The sequence below is a fragment of the Lineus longissimus genome, chromosome 17 (genome assembly GCF_910592395.1).
Source record: "Lineus longissimus chromosome 17, tnLinLong1.2, whole genome shotgun sequence".
Classification (NCBI taxonomy): domain Eukaryota; kingdom Metazoa; phylum Nemertea; class Pilidiophora; order Heteronemertea; family Lineidae; genus Lineus; species Lineus longissimus.
In genome coordinates, this window is record NC_088324.1 from 15,881,624 (window position 1) to 15,902,474 (window position 20,851).

The following is a 20,851-nucleotide window of genomic DNA, read 5'->3' on the forward strand; positions in this document are numbered from 1 at the left end:
AAAATTTTTCAGAATTTTGAACTTATGAAAAAGTTCAACAATTTGGCAGCATTAGGCAGAGAACTCTGCCTTATGCTGAGTTAGGAATAGAAATCATTAGGCAGAGAACTCTGCCTTATGCTGAGTTAGGAATATAAATCGTTAGGCAGAGAACTCTGCCTTATGCTGAGTTAGGAATATAAATCATTAGGCAGAGAACTCTGCCTTATGCTGAGTTAGGAATAGAAATCATTAGGCAGAGAACTCTGCCTTATGCTGAGTTAGGAATAGAAATCATTAGGCAGAGAACTCTGCCTTATGCTGAGTTAGGAATATAAATCATTAGGCAGAGAACTCTGCCTTATGCTGAGTTAGGAATATAAATCATTAGGCAGAGAACTCTGCCTTATGCTGAGTTAGGAATAGAAATCATTAGGCAGAGAACTCTGCCTTATGCTGAGTTAGGAATATAAATCATTAGGCAGAGAACTCTGCCTTATGCTGAGTTAGGAATATAAATCATTAGGCAGAGAACTCTGCCTTATGCTGAGTTAGGAATATAAATCATTAGGCAGAGAACTCTGCCTTATGCTGAGTTAGGAATAGAAATCAGATGCTGAGTTAGGAATATAAATCATTAGCCAGAGAACTCTATCGCTTCACAAAATATTTGTTGTAACTCTTTGATATATTTTGCTTTCTGTGGTGGAGCTAACACGGTCAGTGACCGAGGAGCAGTGACCAGCAAGACCAGCGCCTTTGCGTGGGTGATGACTTGGACCGAGGAGCAGTGACCAGCAAGACCAGCGCCTTTGCGTGGGTGATGACTTGGCGAATAGAACGCATCATTGTATGACACGTTTTGCAAGTTAACACCCATCTCTTAATTAGGGGTATGGAAACACCGCTGGGAAACATTTCAAAATCTTATTCGTTTCATCGTTTATCCATTAAGTTATAACTTACACGAAGTTTCCTCCCGTTGGCCGTGCCGACAATAGCAAGGGACATCGGGTATTTTAAGCATTGAGGGCAGCCACCAACAACGATTTTTGCATTAGATATTAGTTCGGTTACCATTAATCCTAGCATGTCCGGTCACCATTCTGCCGAGCAAAGTCCATTAACAAGAAGTACCCCAGCTTTTTTGTATTACATTTATCTATATTACAGCGGCGTTGCCAAAACAAAGCCCACGGCGGATGTGTAACTCTATAGGTTGGAAATGTCGCCATTCTAATTATACTCGCTGTATTCATTTGTAAAAGAAAAAATCGTATCCTTCACTCAACAGGAACACATCGAGGAGGTGTTTCTTATACATGTCATATATCAAATAACATGAGAGGAGAACCATATTTTAGACAAAGACAATATCATTGCAGCTTCTTTTCGTATAATAAGGCAGAACCTCCGTCGGAAGTGTATTAAGATGAGGATTTTTCCTATCTGTTGTGTAAATGCGATGTCTGATTCTCGCCTTAGGATATTTCCTAGCTACCATGTTGACATTAATGGCTAGGGTGGGTTTTGATTTGCTGATTTTGTTAATTAATGGAAAGAAATCATGCATTAGGTTTTACCACTTTGAGCAAACGACAATAGCCCTGAGACACTACTCTCTAACTTAAATGTGAAAAGTTGCGGAACTCCAAGGCAAGTCATATGGTAATTCCAACCATTCTACCTTGTCATCAACAGGCATTTCATTAATATCACTAATTATAATAGTCAATCAAATCTCTTATTCATTCGTACATTTCTTCTGGGCGTTAATTAATCTCTTTCGACGCTTCTAAGTGGATTTCAATTACGTTTTCAATTAAACCTGTCGTCGAATTGATGACTTTATTAGTTACTAAGAACTGTTCGTCAGTTTGATAACCCATTCGAATTAAACAAACAGCCTCTTAAGGCATATATTACTGATTTTTGACAAGCAGCTGGGCAGGTCCATGGGTATTGCAAATGCTATATGCCCATGGCCCGAGATCAGTCTGCCCCCAAGCAAACCATTGGCATTGAAGCAATAGAGGTTTGTCAGTGATCGTTCTACAGAAGCCTATTAAAGGCTTTTAGATCAGTATAAAACCGGAACTGGTGTGAATGCGGATACGAACTGCCATCTCATATATATGACTATCGATGGGCTTGTTTTGATTGACTATGCATGTGAAAAAAGAGCACATCGTTTTTCCGTGTTTGTGTCTGGATTTTCTTCAAGGACAAAAGTGACTGTGATATTTTAGGGGACTGGAGACGAACAGATTTATGATTTTTGAATGATTCGGTTATATACTTAGTTGCTTTTTATACGTTGGTTCGAGTGGCAGTTAGATTTCAATGATTCATCAAATACACATCGAGAATGACTTTATATAGGGCGTTGCAGAGAAATTGTAAAACATTCGAGGTTTAAGCTGCCACACCAGAAAACTAGCCACAGCCCTCAAGCTTTGCGGTAGATTGTTCTCCAATGACTTTTCTTCCTTTGGAGTCAGAAGGAGGTCAAACATTAGACATGCTAGAAAATACGGTGGAAGACTGTTTATTTAATGTTATCTATTTGAGAAAGATCAAAGTTTTCCTCGTGGTGAAGTGGTCCGTGGCATCTCTGACAACTGCTTTGATGAACGAGCACGCAGTAGCTAAAATCCGATTTGTTAACTTCACCATGATCTCATCTCAGTCTAAGTTTGCCAGTAGAGATAACGTAGCCTATATTGTACAAAGCATTGACAAGAATGTCTGTAAATATTTGTTCAACCATATCTGGAAAAGACTCCAGGCAGTTGTAACCACGCGTGCCGTTGCCTCAATTAATTTTTGACCAGTAGGCGTCCGCGGTTCCCTTCTTCCATGACGATCTAAATTTGTCAACGTTCCTGTCTGGTTTCTCATTAATATCAAGTGTGACACACGAGGAAGTAAAAGGAGTGTACACGAGATATGATAAAGTGACCAGCATATGTCCGTAGTTTGTTTACTTGTGGGCGCCAAGGATTGTGGAACAGTCACGAAGGCTGGAATCGTGCACAATTTTTGCTGTATCAAACTTGTGGGTGGGTATGGAAGTAGTATTGATGAGTATAATACGATTTGGTGGGAAATGGTTGAAGGAATGAACGTGGCGATTCCAGGCAACCGATTTTTCTATGAATCGTTCACTGCCAACACTGAACAAAACACTTCGTCCTAGCCTCTCCGAGATAAGGGCTGACAACACACCAGCTGCAGTAGAAAAAGACAACTGTCCACAAGACGATTTATCACTTCCTGGTGTTTTCGCCTTGGATCGTCACAGCCGTGTAACAGTCATCATTTCGTCCGTCCCTTAAGTGTAACGACTTTCTCACGGTCATTGTATTTTCTGCTGTAGTGTGGTAGTCAGCAATGAACCTCACACTTCTTCACACTCTCCCCAGATCCAATCACCCAAAGCTCTTTCTGCGCAAGGGCAAATTATCCAATTGTCTCCAATTGTGTCATAATCGCTTTGCGTTCGCCGAAGTAACACGACTACGTAATTCACTTTTGACTTAGTCGTCGCCTTCATTGTCCAGTTTTTAACCTTCATGCAAACCCTGTTTACTGTTCAGCTCTGACCGAACGCGTCAGGTATCAACCTTTAAGATCTAACATTGAGTTGAAGGATAAAGTGGGATAAGCAGCACACTGAAAATGCTACAGCAGTGGAATTCTTTATAGTTTTATAGCTAGTCCCAAGAACCTGAACAACTTCATGCAATCACCAAGGCCAACAATCCAATATATATCAGCCTTACGAGTTAGGCGTAGTTTATATTATTTCCAAATCTGTCTAAAAAGCCTCTAAGTGAGCATACCCACATGAAATATTCATTGGATCGTTCTACATGATAAATAACAAAAAAGGTAAACAACAAAAAAGGATAACGACGAATAAATACATCCTACACAAGGTCCCACAAGAGTTGAAAATAGTCTATGATTCCCTTATGAGTTAGCGGCAGACCCTCGTCAAGACCACATTTCCCTCGTGACGTGCACAGCGGCTTCAAATGTCTTCTTATATTATCTAACTGAACACGATATGGAATTTTATTGAACACACGAAACTCTACATGTACTTGTATTTACAACCATACATCATTTAAATCTCGACATCAGTCTGATTAAGGCCCGAAACCTTGTCAATGACTTGAAATGATGTCAATAATTCAATGATTGGAGAGTAAACGGATGATGTACGTAGGTGGTATACCTTTTTTCAGTTCACAGCCTCCAAGCAGCGAACCAGTCCAAGCAACATCGTTTCGTCATTTTGTTTCATCTTTTTTTCTTTTGTGAAGCTTGCTGCGATGTGCTAAACTTCTGTTAACATTATGGTATCCGCCTTTCCATCAAGTTACACGGCACAAAGATCCATCATCAATAAATGTCGGAGAAAAATAACGATGTTAATGTATTAAAGTTCTAACATAAGTTTCAACAAGCAACCCTTTCTTTACAAGAACACAACTACTTTTTTTAAATGTCATATAAATCACGTTTCGTCTCGACAAGGGCATTAAATTTTGGCTGGGAATATACTGATTTTTTAGTTTTATCTGTTTTTTCAATAATTTTTTTTTATCAGATTTAACCGAGGTTCTTACTTTTTACAGCAGGCTGAAGAAGAAAAAGAGACACGTTTGAAAACTAATACAATGTTATTGCAGTATGAATCTTCGATAACATTTGTTATGGAAATTATACCCACAACGACTTTTCAGACACAAATGCATATCACACCAGTGTGACGACATGGTAGAAAACATGGGCCTGTTCACAGCCAGAGATGTGATTTTCAAAACTTTATTTCGATCGATTGTAAACATGACGCACGCGATATCGGAGAAAAAACCCAGCCTTGTAAGAAGCGAGATAAATTGCCGGCGACTGATCATGTATTCACAAATCGCCCAATATGGTGTATTTACAGCTGGTACAAGACACATTTCAGTGAATTTGCAACTATTTATGGCGTCCTCGTCCACGCATAAGAACGCAGCAAATAACCACCCATTATGGACAATATTGACAATGTCTGCAGAGACAATTGTTTGCATTAGGACAACGCTTATCTCCCAATTCATCGGACGGGAATGTCAATATAGATGCTTGTTATTCCTTTAAAGACGTTTGTTAAGGCAATATTGCCATAGGCGACTCAAGGTTGACTCAACTGGTCTAGCCATAGGTCTCGTGTATTTGAGAACCTTTTGGACAAGGCCCCTCTGCCAGTGATGGTGTTCCTAACGACATTCTTGAGACGTTTGTATGCCAAAGCTGACTCAGTTGACTCGCAACTAGTCGGGTTATAGGTCTCATTCACTTTGTCAAAAGTTTTCACAGCCAACCGTGGCATTCCTAAGCAGCTATGATTGTGAAGAGGATGGTTGAGGCCATTAACTGAAGGCGAAACGAAGTTCACATGGCACTGGTCACGTGATAGGTCTCATACACATTTTCGACAAGTGCTCCTTGGCCAAATAAGATGCTCCCCGGATTGTGGGGTCTTCATTGAGCAAATACATCCGCAAATTATTTTCATGTACATCATCATGCCATTCAATGACACCGCTCAAATTACGGTAGCATTTGCATAACCTCCAGTGGTTATCATGCCCACGGTCTGTGCTGAAGTAGTATAAAACCTATATCAGTAACGACACTAACAACATGCCAATGGACATCCCGCATCCATGTAAATAGCCAAAGAAGACAAGGATTTTTGCTATAATGCTAGGTCTCATATGATGCCATTCTTAGAGGATGGCTTAATTTTTAACAAGACGAAGTTTCTCAGATCAGAATGACATGTCCTCCCTTGTTACTTTGGCAAACTTCTCCGATTATGGCAGCGTAATGAGCTCTTATTGGAACGAGAGTGAGCGTTCTCAATGATGTAATGCAATCAGAACTCTTCGAGGACGACAAGTACACAATAGCAGGAAAATGAAATGCTCTAAACCTCACTAGAGTGTCCGTCTTGGCAAGATTCTCTGATCGCTTATTGATGAACTGACAGTTTTAACCGTTTTGAGTGTATTCAATGATAGTAAGGAGCCGCGGTGGCGTAGTGGCTCGGGTCACCGACTAGCGGTCAAGAGGTCCCTGGTCCGATCCTAACAGTCGGCTTGAGACTCTAGGTGGCTAACTCCACCGAGGTCATTAAATGGGTACCGGTCGAAAATGCTCTGGTTGAAGTGCTGGTAGAGCAGCTCATCTGTGTTGTACAGCATGATGCATGAAGTTCGAGATCATTCACTGATGATAACCAGGTTGTCTAGTTTAAGACAAAATAGTCACACTAGCTCTGGCATCGTTATAGTTAAGCGACAAGATGGTGATATTGAGGGAGAAATGATACACAGCGTCGCGATCAAAAGAGTTGTTAATAGGCTTTTATCTAAAATCAATGTGTCCCTGGAAACTTCCAAGTCAGCAAAGACAGACTTCGCCGCAACACGTAACCTTATACCTTTTGTTTAATGTTTTATATTTTCCGTTGTGATGTCGACTAGCTTTAAAGAAAAACTACCTTTAATTCAGCCGTGCCTCACAACTCCCTATCAACAACTGCTCACTAACCACGCTAAATGCGACGCAGATTTATCTTTATCCGACGTTGTCTGGCTCAACGTTAAGACTAATTTCCAAATGGACGTATTATGTACTTTCTCACAAAATGAAAACTGACTTTCTCAAATTACTATGGAGCACAAGTTGATGAACAAACTGCTTAAGGGAAAACGGGTGTCGAAAACCATCGGGCTGTGTATCAGTTCTTCCGTGGCTTCTTGTGTGATGCATAATGCTATACGGTTGTGCAAGGTCTTGTGTGAGGTCTTAACTTCAGTGGAAGTTGGAGCATTGGGGACAAAATAGGGCGATCGTTCTGCATGCGACAGGACGATTATCGAATCTCATGGTCCTCAAGCAAGGCACTCAAAAAAGACAAGACTATGTCCATGTATGATCAATGACCAGCCACGGGCTAGTAGCATGCTACTGCAATATACAGTGGAACCCCGGTAACACTACCACTCATGGACCGAGGTTGAATAGTCGCGTTACCGAGATGGTCGCGTTAGTGAAGTTGAAAATCAGGGGACAAAATGCATGATTTGGTTTCCCGCCGAAACTGTTGAACTTTAACTTCAAAATTCTGAAAAATTTTCAAAGCCAAAGACTGCTGAATGTTTATTAATCAAGAGCTCCCGTGCATTCTATACATACATCATAGACTCAAGTTGAGGCAGAGCTCCCGTGCATTCTATACATACATCATAGACTTAAGTTGAGGCAGAGCTCCCGTGCATTCTATACATACATCATAGACTTAAGCTGAGGCAGAGCTCCCGTGCATTATATACATACATCATAGACTCAAGTTGAGGCAGAGCTCCCGTGCATTCTATACATACATCATAGACTCAAGTTGAGGCAGAGCTCCCGTGCATTCTATACATACATCATAGACTCAAGTTGAGGCAGAGCTCCCGTGCATTCTATACATACATCATAGACTCAAGTTGAGGCAGAGCTCCCGTGCATTCTATACATACATCATAGACTTAAGTTGAGGCAGAGCTCCCGTGCATTCTATACATACATCATAGACTTAAGTTGAGGCAGAGCTCCCGTGCATTCTATACATACATCATAGACTTAAGTTGAGGCAGAGCTCCCGTGCATTCTATACATACATCATAGACTTAAGTTGAGGCAGAGCTCCCGTGCATTCTATACATACATCATAGACTTAAGTTGAGGCAGAGCTCCCGTGCATTCTATACATACATCATAGACTTAAGTTGAGGCAGAGTCAAAACCTTCAGATTAAGAGTTCGGTTGATTCGACCATAAAACATGATTAGCAATGCGGTTCTGGTACTTTGCCCACCTTTGTAATCGCGTATGGAAGTAGCTTACCAGGACCATTGGTTAGATATATCAATGATACTGTTTGTTTCACAGGCAAACAATGTGCTTAAGCACGCTTTGCGAGTTTAAATAACAAGTAGCGGTTTATCTAAGACATGCCTTCTCTCAGGGGGTCCATCTCAACTGGTAGACACAATTGTCGCTAAATGAATAGTTACTGTTGTCGGGAACTCACCTGGGGTTCACGAACTGAAGGAGAACACTTGCACAGATCTCAACAAATCTCACAATAAACAAAAGAAAAATCTGAAAAGAGCAAGCGATATAGGAAATTATGTTTACCAACCGATAAAACGATAATATCCATTTTCCTTTCTTAAAAAACAAAGCATGGTCTAGACTAAAGGGTATCTACAGTTCCTCACAACAACATAAACATTCAGCAATAATATCGAATCCAACATGATATTTACTGCTCATTCGATGTTTACGCAAACCTTTCCTTTGTCTAATATGTCGACCAAACTTTCTTTTGAGACTAGGCTTTTGTTTATGACTAAATCCTCCTGAAAAATGCAACAGAACAAGTCTGCACCCGCGTTTTTTATGATCGAACTATCTAATGTCAAAAGGGGTTGATGTTTTTTTCTGTTTACCGTGCAGTGTTTATTTACAAGTTACAAAGCCGATATTACCAATATAATCGTTGGTTCTTCGTCAAAAACACGATACTAAGTTCACGGAAGATATCTGTTTCTATTGTATCGAAAGATGAGGTCCAGTATGCTGGTCCACCAGTCATAGAGGAAAGCCTGGCGACGAGGTTTACTTGTCATACTTTCAGAAATACAGAGAGTCCCCGTAATACCCTACTAAGGCTGAAGCAGTAAGGAGCAGTTTTTGTCAAAATGATATCAAGATCAAGAGTTGTACGTTTGATTTCTCCGATTAATTCTATCTAACACAAAACACAACCCTCGCCGTTTGTCGGAGCACTTGCTGCAAGGCTTTAGTTAGGCTTTGTGAGATACACGGTTATCACACTGCAGAACAGATCGTAAATGATACCAGGGCCATGAACTCAGCATGTACCACGTTGGAGAGAGGGTGTACTTCGAAGACAACAAGGGTCTAATAACACAACCTTGAAGTAAGTTGTGCGTGACCCCCGTCGATCCTTGGACAGTGCGAAACAAACGACACCAGTCCAACCTTGAATTGGACACGCTTGTACCCCGGTTCACCGTTGAACTCCCCTGTGCACACGATACCGCCCAGAGGCAATACACCACGTTTACCTCGGGTAAAAAATGAAATTCTTCCTGATGTTTCACTTTTACCTGAGACGGGGAGGTAAAGGTTAGCACTTTGTTTCGTGTCCCCAAATGCTGTGAAGGTGGACTCGCTCTTCGGTGGCAGACCACATTGACGACGAATGTTATGTAAGACTTTAGAAGTCAGATGCTGAGAAAGAATATTTGATATTATTGCCTTGTGCACCAACTACATGTGTCTATTATCCTAACTGATCTTTGCGTGAGTGGAAAATCGATTCTGCACAGGCTGATCTCCCGGCTTCTGCAAGGTTATCACACAAGCTTAACTATTCATACCACGCAATCTGAATCTTTCCTGGAACTACTTATATCTTTCTGTGCTGCATTTATCAAATTGGGTAATTGTTGACAAAGTAATACTCTGAGGACTTTGAATCAGCACACGACTGCCAGATGTAAGTAGAAACTTTCAAATGTTTGTGAGCGGTTAAGCATTTAAGCGAGAACGCCAATGAACTGATTCATGCGTATGAATTCGGAATTTTTATTTCAGCTTCTACCGATCGTAGTGCTGATTGAGAATAGAGGAGGCCTACTTCCAGTTTCAAGAAAGCTGACGACCAGTTACAAGTTACTTTTGAAAGATAAAGCTTATATATCCGATAAAAAGTAGATTAGACCAGGCCAACCAGGCAGACAGGTCAGAATCACATGAATCCCACTGACAGTCTGCAAGTCCAGCTATTACAACATTCTAGCCTCTTGACTTACACAAAACAAACTTGGAGATTGGCGCTGCGCAAGTTGACATCGAGCAGGATGCGCTGACTGTCGCGTAGTAAACCGAGTGCATTACTTTCATGCCTGGCATCACACCTTCTACAAGGTCTGAACAGCTTTGGGCTAATCCCACACTGAATCCAAATACATTACATCAATACTGAACGAAGCTTTTTATATTTTTATTGGTTAGTCGCAATCTTGACGGACATGTTCACTCTCGGGATGAGGCAGCTTCAACCATTGAATGACAATCGCGGGAAAAAACACACCAAGTCTTGCCAACAGTGTTTGACCAGACCACTTTATCATATAGCTTACTGTTTGTCGATGTGGCAGTCCGCTTCTGACATTTTGCTAATTTCTTTAAAAAATGTCTGCTTTGGTACAACAATAAAGCACCAACTCTAGCCTAAACAACTTTACAAAGTGGTAACTTTGCAATATTTTCGTGAGTGCCGTTAGGACTAAATCATCATTCAACGTACTGTACTGTGTTGGACTATCATGTCAGCCACATCCGACAATCGATTTCCCGCTATAAGTATGTCTGGTAGGATTCACCGTCTCTCCATCACATCTAATAGAATACGTTTTAGATGGAACAGGCACTTATCTTTAAATCGAATTTCATTATCTGCGTCTAACCCCAGGCGAAGACATTTCGTCAAATCGTGCTGGGCTAAAATTGAACGAAGCTGTAGTAAAACTCAATTCATATGGTGACGGGACATGCCGAAAGAAACTAGCATTCGTCGATGGTGTGCAAAGCTACTCATCCAACTTAGCCATGTCATGCGTCATACAGTTCTTATTAAGATAACTTTTTCAGTCGATCCACGTTGCAACCTGCACAACCATCATGAATGTGTAATCGGGAGCATTTTCCAGTAAAATCACCTTGACACCACGGCTAATGAGTGTCATCTAAACTAGCGGGTGTTTTAAATCATAGTCTGTAATTCATAAACACTTTGACCGATAGGTCGATAAGCGGCATTTCCCATCAACCCTGAGGTCACCATAAAAAAATCACACACGCCTGGTGCTAAACACTGTATCAGTAAAGAACGCTTGGATAACACAATCTTTACAATAACTATTAATGGCTTATTTTGAAAATCTATCGGAAAATTATGGTAAGATCTTCTCAGGCAGCGGAGTGTTTTCAGTTAAATTGCTTGTTTGCCGTGGGCGTATTTCGAAATCGATTTCTTAAATTTGATATTTTTGTGATATTAGGGGTAAAAGCGATGTTTTTACGGAGATTTTCTTATCGATGATTTCTACATTTCAATTACTCTATGTATAAGGATGCAGAATAGGTGTTGTGAGAGGTCGAGGTCGGATAATTTGGCGTTATTGAATTTTGAAGTTACTTATATGTAAGTACCTCTACGTTAACTTGGCGAGAAAAACTGGGAAAAAACTTTTTCTTTTCTTGTCAGGCCTGGTGAAAGGACCTGTCAGATTTGGCTCTGGGGACCCCGATTCCAGTCTTTAATGTCCCGCGCCTCATGTAGAAAAGGCAGACTGTACCCCACATTTACTCTGTTTAAAACTGACATGCATGCATAAAAAATAAAAGGTTAGAAAACACAAACGCCCGTCACCAAACGACCAATTGCACTTGAAACATGATAGACACCAAGCGATTTGTCTCACTTGACTGCACAAACAACAAGTTCATTGACGAAACTGGTCACAGAGACGCTCTCGTGAAAAAAATGAAAAATATTCCTCGAGCGGGTTCGAACTCAGAACCCTCACCACTTGATCCTTACCGTCCTACCCACTATGCCATGAGGCCGTTGTTGTAAATGCACATATTTTTCAGTTTTTCATTTCACGTAGAAGCTTGACAGAATGGCGTCTTTTGTGCCATCTGCACCATTTTCTGTTTCAAAGTGGCCTTTAAAATTTGCCCTTTCACAATATTGGCAAAGTGAATTCATAAGACACATAATCAGGAGATGAACATGACACCCTTTGATGAATTTAGGAGCAAGCAGCTATTTTTCGAGTTTTAAAGTTGCAAAAAAATGTCCCGCTTTGTTAGTATCAAAACCATGAGAGTATTGAGGAACTGTCTGATGAGGTGGCATTCGATTTCATAACAAGATCCATGACGGGCCCCACATCCAGTGCTCTGTTGGTGAATACGGCAGCGCCACTGCGGCCTGCTGGTAGTCTATCATATCTGAAGGCATTTGAAACACTGCTGACCGGTCGTTCAAAACATGGCGGACGGGTGTTAGTGTTTTCTAACTTGGCCGCTAGGGTTTTTATGCATGCTTGTCAGCTTTAACTCACAAAACAGCGGACAACTTGCCTTCACTTGCAGGTTTGACAAAGAGACATGTCTCTGGTCTCCAATCAATCCAGCATCGTTGTCTTCTACGTCAACGACCTTGGTATAAAATGTATGCAGGTCAAAAAAAATGGTGATATGTCTACAAATATGTCAGCTTGTCTTTGAGTGCACCATGACACACTATCACTCGTATGTCATATCCATTAGGACTTATCAAAGGCATCGAAAGTGGATTCCTTAATTACTGAACTGTGCTTTTAGCTCTTAAAAATTATAAACCATTAGATTTGCTGCCAATATATTGCATTACAAGTTTGGAATATCAGTACATTGCGTCATATTCCTAATGCAAGTTGACTTCGGTGCAGGCACGTGTTGGTTTTTTGTAGGAAAACTTTAACGTCTCTAAGTATCTAAGCTGACTTTAAACCTACAAGTTCTTCAGTAGAGTTAAAACGGAATAGTTTTCCTTCGAGCGGCAATTGACGTGAAAAAGATTCTCTAGGACCTGCTTTTGCTGCCAACATAAATGGAAGGTGGCCTGCATCCTACCTCACAACTTGTTTTCTCAGCTTCGCGACCAAACATGCATTTGAGGGTTCGCTGCAACAGTGGAACAACGTAGAAGAAAGGTGCTTTCAGTGTCAGTATAAATCAACGTCTCCTCCATTAATACTGACTGACAGCTGCCAGAAGCGAAACTCAGATCATATTAAGAGCCTGTGAACTTGCGATCCAAGTGACAATGAAACAAGCTACGGAATGTCGGAGTGCCGAACTAAAGAGTTGCACGCGGTCAAGGAGCGGTTCTTTATGGACAGAACCGGTCGGAATTTGGCAAGGTCACTCTTGACTCTATGACTGGCCCCTCTTTCAATGCACACTGCCACCATGAGAACTCTTAAGCGTCACTCTCACCCAGCGCCTGAGGATCTCATTGGCAGATCTTAAAAGCCGTCAAATCGTATTAAATCTTAGTTTCGTTTAAATGCCTTTATTTTAGTGAATTATCTGTTGGATTCGCGACAGCGTGCGCCCTTGAAGGCTCTGGGACTCCATTTGATGGAGACTTAATGAGAATCGGATGGTTCCGGGCTATACTTTGGCACCAGATTTTTATTTCTCGTAATCGTAGGAGGATCATCAATGTGGGCATTTTCCAAGATTTCACATTCTTTCACTAGCGAAGACCATCTTACAGGGCACATTGGAGGGTATCCGCCGACGCGGCCGTCCACAGAGAATTTGGATGGATGGCGTGATGTACTTGACTGGAAGAAAGTCCAGTGACCTGATCCGCCTCGCCGGGGACAGAACCGTGTGGTATCGCATTGTTAACAGCTTAGGGTCGCCTCAAAGGCCGCATGGCTGCGGGACATGATGATGATGATGATGATAACAATGAATACGAGCATTGTGTTTTTTGGTGTTATCCAAGCAATGAGGCACGTATGTCTACTCTGTGCTGTAAAATCGGAGAGTTGCGCTGGTAGGACGGCGTGGCTTGGACCACAGAAACAACCGGATGCAAAGATATCCATGGTAGAGGGTCACACCTTTGAACTTGAACTCATTACCATCAAACTTAATTACCGCCGCTGCTTGCAAGGTCAGTTCAATGAAGACGATAATTACAACCCGCCAGTGGAGAACCCTGTGAGTTAAAGGCCATTAAGGTAAACCCTGCCGCTATCATGGCTATTGCAGCAGACTTTTCGACCACTGCGGCGACATCCTCTAGCTTTCTTAAAGAGATACAGACAATGAATCAAAACAAGGTATTATTCATTCTCGGGGGTTCTAAATGATTTCCCATAGTACCTGGCCAACTGTAATTATGACGTAGATAAAATCATCTCCAACAGCGAGCGGTTACTTGGTAAGTAATTTAGTGGAAGTATCTTTGTAAAATGATGGTTGTTGACGACATTTTACCGTATCATTAATTGTCAGAAAGGTGAGGGGCGTAAAGTAAGGAGCGTGACCAGGCATCTGATAATCATCGTCCTACACCAGATGTGATGTATACTTAACTACCTTCAGTTAATTCAAACCCGTCAGGGATTTCGGACTAAGGCAATCTCATCAAGTAAAGTTTACCCCAAAGGCAGTGAGGATACGCCACCACTACCGTTTTCACAGGCATTGCTAAACACTCAAATGAACGAGTCAGTAGTCGTCAGTGTTTAATCAATGGTACTCATAAGAAAGTCCAGCTTGTGGTGTGGCAACCAGCTGTTTAGAAGTTAGGTAGTTATCGCTATTTTCACTGGAGAGAAGTCTTAAGTTACAAGCAAAGATAAAAGAAGTAGGGTTTATCCATAACCTTCAGAATAGGACGTTTCTTTCGAAAGTCGTTAAGAGCGCGAACTAGGAAGAGGGAATATTTGCTCAGGTCATTTTTCTTCTAAACACAGCTCTAACTAAAACCATCGCATTTTGTTCTGGTTTAGGCCAAGGTGTTTCGACGGTTTCAGAATACTAGATAGGGCGATGATAAATCCTTAAAGAGAAGAAAGGTAGTTTCAAACAAAACAAGCATCTATCTCTTCTACACTATCCTCATGCAAATGATCATCTGGTATTACTTTTGATAAAACTTTCATGGGACCAAACAATGGTGAAAACATTCACTCAAACTATCTTCGGATCTGATCACATGAAGTCGGAGCACGCGTGCATTGATTTGAAGGGTAACAGCTGTGTTTCTACAGACAACACTCCAAATTCTCTTCTCGATCGTGGTATCAATGATATGAGGTTTTTTTCTCTCAAGTTAATGTGCCCCAAAGCCACGATAGGCTACAGCGATCACTGACACTCTGCCAGAGACGTCTCATGAATAATAATGATATATTATTTACGTCACTGGGTGAGTATATGTCACGATAAGCCCAAAATCAGCTTCAATGTCCCACAAAACCACACGCCAGGCAATTTAATAGCCGGGGTGGATGTGTAAGGGACAAGACTATAGGTGGCCATTTGGTATCCAAGGTAGATCTTTGATGTCCGATATTCAGACCTGAATTCACACAATAAGTTGTAATTTTGATGTCACTCTACTAACTCGTGTTATCCTTTCTTCAGTTCGACATCATGAAAGCGCACTAGAGGGCTTTTCATTAAGATAACGCCCTTACACGTGTTACAACGAGCACCTGGAAACTAAGCTTAGGCCTAAGAAGATCTCAGAGTTGTTACCGTTCATATCTTTATTGTTACAAGCTGAAACTGACAAGATTAATACTGGAGGTGCGCAATCGTTGACACCGGAATTATCGAACCTAGGTTGGTGTGCGTATAGTCCTTAGTTTTACGATTTTAAAAAAAATCTTAATTCAAAGTAGCTTACGATGTGATGTTTGGGTGGGAGAAAGTTTATTCTTTTTATTCTATAGTCTACCTCACAAACAAGTCTAACATCCTCAACTTTCCTCTAGTACACCATTCACCACTTTACGAAGCTTCATTTAAAAATTGTCTGTCGTAATCGGCAACAATAACCCCCCAATCTTACGTTTCTTCTTCGGTACAGGGTTAGAAATGTCACAATCCCAACCAAGTGCTCAGTAAAGGTATTCTCAGAAACATCCAGTCATCCATCCTCGGCAAGTTCTGATCGTTGATACCAGCCAACAATGCTTTTAGCTACACATCACAACGGTGACGGAGTCGGCTAGCTTCTTGAAACAGAACCGATTCTACTGCTGAAATGATACCGTGCCGGATGTCATCTTTCAAACAATCATAGCGTTGTTATTCCTTAATAGCAATGATCCTAGAAGATGAGCTAGCATGAAGTGGTTCCATAATCCGCAAGAAGTTATTGTTTAAACTGATGCAAGAGTTTTTAATGTGTCTTTCTCTTTCTCAGGTGTTATCTGTCGTACGGCCCACATCAACATCATACTCCATATGATGAGGGTTCGATGTAGAATGGCCTTTGGCTGCAATGGTTCGTTTCATCATTTGACCTTCACAGGGCCTGATAGAGGCTTCAGTCACCTACATCTCAACCCGGATCACGATCAGTCACAAGACTATCATGTTAACCTTTTGAGTATTTTGATAACACCAATAGTTTGGACGAATTCCCTTGATCTAAACCAACCACTCCATGCTCAAGCTCAGGGCAAACGCTTTTCGATATTGTGGTACTGATTATCCACTTTGTGAGAGAGAAAAGTCAATCATTTGATACCCTTCACTGATGTCATGGAGGCCCGGGTAGCGAGGGAGGAGTGAAACTTGGAAGATAACAGGACCATTACAGACTGTGACACTTTCACGAACGATTGACGAAGGAGAAGGACATATATACGAAAAGGCCAGCAATTGCCACCGAAAGGGCAACGTGAGACTGGAACATCGGTTAAAATCCTTGATTCTGGATAACAAACTTTAGGCAACCGAAGCAATGAACTGCCTTTAGGTTTTATTCATCCTTTCGTGCATCGTATTATGCTGGTTTTGTAACAAGGCGCAGAATTGTGTCGAGGCATGAGGACATGACCACTCTTAACCTCTCAATTCAAACTTCTTTTGTTCCAAGATTACTGTCTTCCCTTGCTAAATTGAAAGGCAGAACCATTAGCATTCAGTGAAGGACTCCTCATGCCAGAAAATACGATACAGCAACTCGGGAAAGCTTTTTAGCTAAGATTTTTAGATTTTGCAGTTGACTCTGCAACAATAAAACCACGACATCATACGACGACCCAAGAAGTCAGCTATCGTTATAAAAAAAAACTTAATGGAAACTCTTTCCTCTTTTCCTTTTCCTGGGGACTTAAGTTCTATTAACGGTAAGAACATCTTTTGAATGAAAGCGACTGAAATAATAGTCCCCAAACGGAATACAGTTAGATGCCTCTCAAGCTCTATTCATTGAAGGAGGCATCGCAGAATGCATCTAAGAAACCTAATTGGAGACTGTTCCCGTTCTCCGTAGATTCTGTCGGTAATGGGCACATTGACGGTATTGTCTTTCCGCGCTGAGCTTGTCGGAAGGATGCCATAATGGTGAAACACGTCGTAAGGATCTCGAGACGGTGATAAGGATACGAAAGATGCTGCTTCGAGTAAGGTATGCTAGAGCTGCCCTAACGGAGGCGAGGGTTGGAACTGGTTATCACTTCTGGTCACGTGCGAGGCGTGTTGTGAAAGCATAGCAGGGGATGTTTAGGCGAGCACGTCTGGTGATGTTCGACACTCACTGCGGGAGGGAGAGCATGCATGGATTTGATTAGCAGTTTTGGTCATGTTCGCGGCGCATTGTAGAAGGGAAGGCTGAGATTTGATGAGCCTTTCTTGAACGAGTTTTGTGCGTTGTGTTAGTGGTAAGCCTATTTGTTTTTGGTGGGTCAGTGTCCAAGGAAGTTTAGGGGGAAAAGGTTGGGTTCGAGGCACCAGGCGCCATGGCTTCATAAGCAGAGAGGTTGGTGGCTTAAGGCCGGATTGGTAAGGTTCTCGGCATTGTTTTCTGCCAAGGAGCGAATGTCAATGACGACTGTATCTGTCCGCATCATTGGACTTCTTCAAATCAATGACAACGTAACTTCAAGGGGAGCAATCTTCTTGGCCACTTCTTGTTAACTTCGTCAGTTAACGCATTGGAGAAGGGCTCGTCCACATGGACTCATGTTCACGAAAGATTGCAACAAACCGAAAATAATTGAATTCTACTTTTGATGATCACACTGCCCACCGGGATTAGGAAAACAGTGTTCACATCAAACACATTACGACAGCAAGAAAATCATTTGCGGACACTTTTTCTGGAACCAGACCAAAAACGACGATCAACCAGGATGCCTTAATTGAGTTAAAAGCTCTCACAGATATGTAGAGACTACATATGAGAATATTGTGCACATGAGGCCATCATTCTTCACTCAGATACGTTACAAATTTTGGATGATGGATTAAAGGATTAAATTAGAAAATAATATTTTGGGAGAGGGGATTTGTTTGAAGAAAATAAAAAATTACAGGAAAGGTATTTAACACAGAGCACCACAATACGTCAACAGACACGGATCTCTTTTTGATAGAAACGTGCTGGATCAATGAACAAACTTGGTTTTCTCTGCTGGTTTCAAATTTCAAACCTCAAATCGGAACTGACACACAATAAAGCACGTTTCTTTACCATGCAATTGAAACGTGTTGCTTTGAACTTCTACACTTCTAAAAATTTCCAGAAAAGTTTTGAAAATGTTTCTGCGGAGGCAGCGAAATGAATAATCTCAACACTTTTTTCTAAAGCCTTCATTCTGGACTTCTTTTGAACAGCTGGCGAATAAAGTCTAGGTGGTGAAAATGCTGGCGGAAAGATCTGATTTCTGTATTCAAAGCGACTCATATGGCAACGACTTATAACTTGTTTGTTGGGTTTTCCTCATTATTATGTTATTTTTCTGAAGATGTGAGTATACCCTGCCGTCATCAACATCACGTTTCTGATGTACACAGATCCCCCTTTCTCCCACTGAACTGCTGGCAATCTACAAAGATTTCCTTTCGTCGATCCCTCAGGACTACTAATGATCACCCATACATCCGTCTCATACGTCTTCTCCTCTTCTCTTTTCAGAACCACCCCAACCCAAAACATGAATAAGTACATCTGCGGCTGCGCATTCCTAGTTGTTCTGTCCATATGTTACGTCAACAGTGAAAACGTCGACGATCTGCACAAATTTCTCATACGTAGGCGGCGATCTGCACACAATGGTCTCAGGCAGGAATCGGAGCTCAAAAATCTCGTGCGAGAACTTATGGACAAACTTCAAAATATAATCGACACAGACCGGGCCCTTTCGTCAGCTCTTGAAGAAGAAAGCAATGAAGTTCGACACAAGAAGACCGGCTTTTGGCCCTCCATGGGACCCCTCCCAGTGGAAACACGACTTTCGTCCTTCGGTAGCCAGATAGGTGGCGCTACGAACGAGCAGGCCTCGCACAAACCATTCCGATATGGCCGCAAGTAAACACCTGCTACCGTGTTTTTTTGTGATAGAAATACTGTTGGCCGGCAAACACACTGTAAATTATGATTGTAAATTTCACCCCGACGAGCATTCTTGCTTGAGGAGCTAAGCTAGGGTTGTTGGCTTCTCCAAGACATTCCGAAGACGCATTTCAAGACCAGAACGCGACAGAAAAAAAAAACAAAATCAATTTGACTTTGTGTGACAAGAACTGCGGGATCAAAGACAATGCATTCTATTATATGTTAACAACTTTATTTTTATTGAATAATACTCCATTAAGTACTACAAACGCCAAGTCGTATTCTAGTTTCCCCTACTAGCTGCAGTGAGGAGACGCAGATCTTGCCTAGATACACCTTGATCTAACTCTATGTCTCACAAAACACGAAGAGACAGTTGACTCTTTTACTCATTCAGTCAACTATTTCCTGTTAATCTAAGTCTACTCCTTCGCAAGTTAAGTTCTTAACACCATGTCCACATGAAGTCAATCAATAAGGCGATGATGTTTGTTTTGGGTGAATGGTGCTTATTCTAGAAACTCACCCACGAGTGTGTTATCAGTAGCGAATCATCGCATCATCCTGACTCCCGATAGTTTGATTGGTGTTTCTTCAGAATAACAGAACTTCTTTGATTAAACGACTCACGCGATTATTTCAGAGCTTTTCCTTATGGTTCACACTATCTCCGCATTGAGTCTTATTTTCCTTGGGTGGTATCAGAAGAGATAGAAAATGTTCTCTTTAGATAACAGTGATTTTCAATCATGATGCTCATGTCATCTGACACCATTGTATAGTCTATGATAATGTGGTTATGTCAACGTACACTGAGAGTTAGGCGATGAAGAGGCCAAAAGCGATCTCTCTAACGATGGTTGTCAGTACTGAAGAGACATCTCCATGATCAAAAAAGCGCTTAATAAGCAAACTTACATCAAGTCTATATCTGTCTCGTTAAACTCCAGACCTGCTTCTGTGAAATTGTTTGAGCTTGAGACGGCTGGTCAACATAGTAAAGGATTTTAAGAAAAGTATAGTGTTGTTTCTTTCTTTGTTCATTAGCAGCATGAGTCATATAAAGGACAACTATCTTGGTCATTATGTACCAAAGGAAGAAGTAAGGGCAGTCGGACGGCTGGCATGACTATAGCCCTAAGGTTAAGATGCCTTAAGGATCAATGAAAGACGATAGCAAACCTTTCTCAGCACCAAACATCATGTTCGACTCACTTCAGTCTTACTGGGTTACCCCAGGGTCACTGACTTAGCACTACATACTTTATTTTAGGGCCACCCCTTCGAATATCTATAATTGCTCCTTCTAAACAGTCCTGCAATTCATCCCAAACATTTGACCTGAGGGATATAACGTGGCACTGTAAAGGCGAGGATTTTACTCGGATTTATGAATCGACAAATCAAACAAGAACACCAGGCTTAAACGAACGAACGTAAGCTTAAAACCATTTACAGATCCGCCGATTGAGAGGAATCGATGCCGTAATTCTTGATGCAAAGCTCTCATTTAGTGATTCAAAAATCATGTATTCCTTTTGCTGAGATTGAGATTCGTTAAAACTTATCAAT

General features: G+C 41.4%; 1 long non-coding RNA gene across 1 annotated transcript in view; it reads left to right on the top strand.

Annotated features, from left to right (window-relative positions):
* LOC135501349 (uncharacterized) overlaps positions 1-20,295 on the top strand; it is a 43,442-nt gene extending 23,147 nt beyond the window's left edge. Inside the window, exon 2 of the long non-coding RNA XR_010449583.1 lies at positions 18,860-20,295. This is a non-coding gene — a long non-coding RNA (uncharacterized LOC135501349). The remainder of the gene's footprint in view (positions 1-18,859) is intronic.
* The last annotated feature ends 556 nt before the right edge of the window (positions 20,296-20,851 follow it).